The sequence below is a fragment of the Bison bison genome, unplaced genomic scaffold (assembly GCF_000754665.1).
Source record: "Bison bison bison isolate TAMUID 2011002044 unplaced genomic scaffold, Bison_UMD1.0 scf7180017864181, whole genome shotgun sequence".
Lineage (NCBI taxonomy): Eukaryota > Metazoa > Chordata > Mammalia > Artiodactyla > Bovidae > Bison > Bison bison.
The window spans coordinates 2,103,400-2,108,427 of NW_011494753.1; the positions used below are offsets into that span (position 1 = coordinate 2,103,400).

Below are 5,028 nucleotides of genomic sequence, written 5' to 3' on the forward strand. Positions count from 1 at the left end.
ATTTTTGTCCCTTTTTGCGCCTATCTTTGTAAGAACTATTCCCCTGGTGTCTCCAGTTTTCTTAAAAGATCTTTAGTCTTTCCCATTCTATTGTTTTCCTCTATTTCTTTGCAGTGTTCACATAACAAGGCTTTCTTATCTCTCCTTGCTGTTCTCTGGAACTCTGCATTCACTTGGGTATCTTTTCCCTTCTTCTTTGCCATTCACTTCTCTTCTTTCCTCAGCTATTTGTAAGGCTAGTCACACAACCACTTTGCCTTCTTGCATTTCTTTTTCAGTATGCCTTCCTGGAAGAAATATCGATTTTGATCCGTTGATTTCTTGGGTTATTCAACTTTTTGATATTAAGCTGCAAGGATTGTTTCTGTGTTTTGGACACAGATTCCTTGTGAGTATCTTCAATTACAAATATATTTTTCCTATTCTGAAGGTTGTCTTTCTCTTTTGTTTAGGGTGTCCTTTGCTATGCAAATGCTTTTAAGATTAACTTGGTCCCATTCTCTAACTTTTGGTTTATTTTTCATTATTCTGAGGGATGGATCCCAAAAAGCACTTGGTGGAATTGATGTCACAGCATGTCCCACCTATAGTTTCCTCAAGAGTTTCATAGTATCCACCCTTACATTTAGATCTTTATCTTATTTGAAGTTTATTTCTGTGTACGGTTTGAGAGAGATTCTAATTCATTCTTCTTTTCTTTTTTTTTTGTAAAATTAGATCATTTTAATGTTGGCTTTTTTCTTTTTTAAAACAGTAGAATAAATAGTTTTCTTTGACTGAAGACAACATGTAAGGTTGATTGGTAGTATTCAGAAATATCAGAGTAATGGTTTCCCGATTGGTGTGTAGTCTTCAGTAATTATAAGGAGTTATTTGTATGTAACTGCTGTCAAACCAGTAAGACTGCATTTATGCATCCATCATTTTCAGGATTATTAGTAACCTGGGCATATTTTCCCCAGATGACTTTGCCTCCTTGTGTTACAAGGCCCAACTTGCTCACGTTCACCTCAATGACAGTTCTTTTGGTAATAACACCCAAAGTTGTATATAGTGGGGATGAGGGATTCTTCTTTACACCAAGTATTGGCAAGCAAAAGGCAGCTTTCAGTTCAGGATGTGTTACATGAGCCTTCTTGAAACGTAATCCCATTGGCCTAATGAATCTTTCATATTTAGGTGGTTTTCGAGTAAAGCCATCTCCAACAAAGCAGACTTTAGTAACCATCCTCTTCCAGGCTTTCTTCTTTCTCTTTCCTGTTCAAATAACTTTTAATACTTCTGTTTCTCCCTGGGCACTAACTTTAGGCAGAGGGACCTCCCATTTTCCCGCTTTCTCTTTTCGTTTCTGTTTAATCATATTGGAAAGTACTTAAGTTTAATCATATTGGACAGCTCGAGACTGTCCCTCTCGGTCCAGTAGATATGCAGGTCCTGCTCCTTGTGGAGTCTTTTCATCATTCTTCTGTTTGGTGTTTCTCTTTTCATGGATCTTAATAGTCTTTTTCATTTGTATTTTCTCAGCATGGCGCTGTTTATGGTAGAGCTTAGCTTTCAGACCAGTCATCTTTTTTGCTTTCTTTGAACGTTCATGAGCCTCTCAACCTTCCTTCTTTCTCTTTTTCTCATGGTAATCCAAACGATATCCATAGCGCTTACGGTGTAACTCAACATATTCATTTTGTGGCACGGTGATAGCTGCCGAGCCGCCGGGTGCAGTCTCCGCGGCACGAAGAAGCTCTCAATTTTCGGCTCTCAGAGACCCACCTCATTCTTCTTTCCATTGCTCAAGGAACCAGCAGGCTGGCCTCCATATTGGTGTTCACCTGTTTTCATTTTTAGCATCAGAGGAAGAGAGTTCCCTTTTCTCTACAGCATTTGGTGGATTTGACCTTTGTAGAGTATTGACAATGTCCATTCTGGCAGGTTTGGGGTGATACCTCATTTCAGGATTGAACACACTTCCCTAATATTTAGCGATGCTGACATCTTTTCATGTGATTTTTTTTTTTTTAAGGTGTGAGTTAAGGGTACCTGTTAATACTGGCTTCATGAAGGTCTACCCAGTTATGAGTTCTTTTCAATGACCACCCGCGGCTGAGCGACTTCACTTTCACTTTCACTTTTCACTTTCATGCATTGGAGAAGGAAATGGCAACCCACTCCAGCGTTCTTACCTGTAGAACCCCAGGGACAGGGGAGCCTGGGTGGGCTGCCGTCTATGGAGTCGCACAGACACGACTGAAGCGACTCAGCAGCAGCAGCAGCAGCAGCAGCAGCAGGAGACTCCTGGAAGGCAGTTGTTTACTTACACCTCCCTCCCACTCCCGGATCTTGTGAATATTAAGTGTCAGTCAACACAACTTTTATAGTTGTAGTTCCCAATATGGCCACACTTTCTTTTGTGCTGCACTTTCTTTTTTCTTCTTCTTTTTTAACCCTTTTTCTAAACTGTCATTGTTTTTTTTATATTGGAATAGGGCTTCCCAGGTGGTACTAGTGTTAAAGACCCTGCCTGCCAATGCAAGAGACATCCTTTTAGGTGTTTTGAGATGGCCATCCTGACTGATGTGAGGTGATATCACATCAGACTTTTGATTTGCCTTTGTGTCAGAATGAGAGATGCTGAGCATGTTCTCATGTGCCTAATCACAATACCCATGTCTTCCTCCAAGAAATATCCATTTCTGTGTTTGGCCCATTTGTGTCTTGGGTTGTTGTGTTTTTTATATTGAACTATTTGGGGCTCCTTGTATGTTTTGGAGATGAATTCCTTGTCCATATCTTCATTTGCAAATATTTCTTCCCATTCCAGGTTGCAATTGTCTTTCATTTTGGGTTTCCTTTGTTGTGCAAATGCTTTTATGGTTAATTAGTTTCTGTCTTCTTATTTTTGGTTTATTTTTCATTCATTTAAGAGGTGTATCCAAAGAGACCTTCCTGCAATTTATGTTACTGTATGTCCTGGCTATGGCTCCTCAAGATTTTCTAAATCCTGACATTTAGATCTTTTATTTGGAGTTATTTTGTGTATGGTGTTAGGGACTATTCTAACTCATCCTCATTTTCCTTGTATCAGTATCCATCTCTCTATCCTTCACAGTGTCTGTTAGCAATTTACATTCCCAGCATCGGTGGAGGAATGCTCCCTTTTCTCCACACCTTCACAGCGGTTATTGTTTGTCAAGTTTCTAGGAATGGCCATTCTGACTGCTGTGTGGTGATACCTCGCTGCGGTTTTGACTTGCATTTCTTTGATATTTAGCCATGTTGATGTCTTTTCATGAGATTTGTTTTAAAGGGTGTGAGTTAAACTTACCTCTTGAGATGGGTCTTGTATGCCTGCCCTGTTTTGAACTCTTTTTCAATGACCACCACTAGGACATGTCTCGAGGTTAGTTGTTTTTCACTTATGACAAAAGTCCAAATAGTCAAATCTAAGGTTTTTTCAGTAGTTATGTATGGATGTGAGAGTTAGATCATAAAGAATGCTGAGCGCTGAAGAACTGATGCTTTGCAATTGTGGTGCTGGAGAAGACTCTTGAGAGTCTGTTTGACAGCAAGATCAAATCAGTCAGTCCTTAAGGAAATCAACCCTGAATATTCATTGGAAGGACTGATGCTGAAGCTGAAGCTCCAGTACTTTGGCTACCTGACACGAAGAGCTAATCGTTGGTAGAGACCCTGATGCTGGGAAAGATTAACGGCAGGAAGAGAAGAGGGTGACAAAGGATGAGATGGTTAGATGACATCACCTACTCAATGAACATGAGTTTTGGAAAATTCCAGGATATAGTCAAAGACAGGGAAGCCTGATGTGCTGCAGTGCATGGGGTTGCAAAGAGTCAGACATGTCTGAGCAACTAAATTTAAACAGGAACCCTGTGAATATTAAATATCCATCAGCACAGGTTTTCAAGTTGTTGTTACCGACAATGACCACAAGGTGGCAGCATTACTTTATGTCCAACTTTTTTTTTTTTTTCAGTCCTGTCATTTTCTTATTATTTAGCATTGGCATAGAGGTGATTTTAGAGGTGATTTATGACGTGGCATTTGTTTCAGGGGTAAAGGAACTTGATCCAGTTATATATAGACATTTATCTATTCTTTTTCTTGTTCTTTTTCACATCTAGATGATTACCATCTGCTCAGTAAATTTCCTGTGGTATTCAAAACTCTTAATTTTCCCAACTTTATCTGGAGATTGAGGGCTCATGCAGAGGGCAAGAGGCACTCCAGGAACATCATGGGGCACCCTGCCTCCCACATCCTTCCAGGACCTGAGCCCCACAACAATCCAGCCTTAGCAGCTCAGCCAGCCCAATCTCCAGAGATTTGAAACAAGCCAAGGAAACCATGGGCTGAGGGGAACAGAGTCAGTTTTTGTTTTTCTTTTCTTTTTTTATCCTCTAGTTTGCAATGGAGTGTGTAGGGGTGCTTCCCTTGTGGCTCAGACAGTAAAGACTCTGCCTGCAATGCAGGACACCTGGGTTCGAAAGACCCCCTGGAGGAGGGCCTCCAACCCACTCCAGTATTCTTGCCTGGGAAACCCCAGGGACAGAGAAGCCTGGTGGGCTACAGATGGTGGGTGTTCCCGTGTCTTTTAAAATGTTGGTTTTCTCTGGATGTATACCCAGGCACAGGATTGCTGGGTCTGAAGGTACTTCTCTATTTTGTTTTTTAAGACTCTCCATACTGTTCTCCCTAGTGGATCGCCATTGGACACGTCCAACCACAGTGTAGGAACATTCTCTTCTCTCCACACCGTCTCTAGCATTTATTTTTGGACATATTTTGAGATGGCCGTTCTGACCTGTGTGAGACCTCACTGGATTTGCTTTGTGTTTGTGTAAGAATTAGTGATGCTGAGAATGTCCTCAGGTCCCTAATCACAGTCTGCATGTCTTCCTCCAAGAAATACCCATTTCTGTGTTTGGCCCATTGGTGTCTTGGGTTGTCTGTGCTTTTGATATTGAGCTGTATGAGCTGTCTGTGTGTTTCAGAGACGTGTTCCTTGTGGATATC

The 5,028-nt window shown here is 41.0% G+C and overlaps 1 pseudogene; it reads right to left on the reverse strand.

The window, feature by feature from the left end:
- Positions 1 to 839: 839 nt before the first annotated feature.
- Positions 840 to 3,205, reverse strand: LOC104991026 (annotated as a pseudogene).
- Positions 3,206 to 5,028: the final 1,823 nt, after the last annotated feature.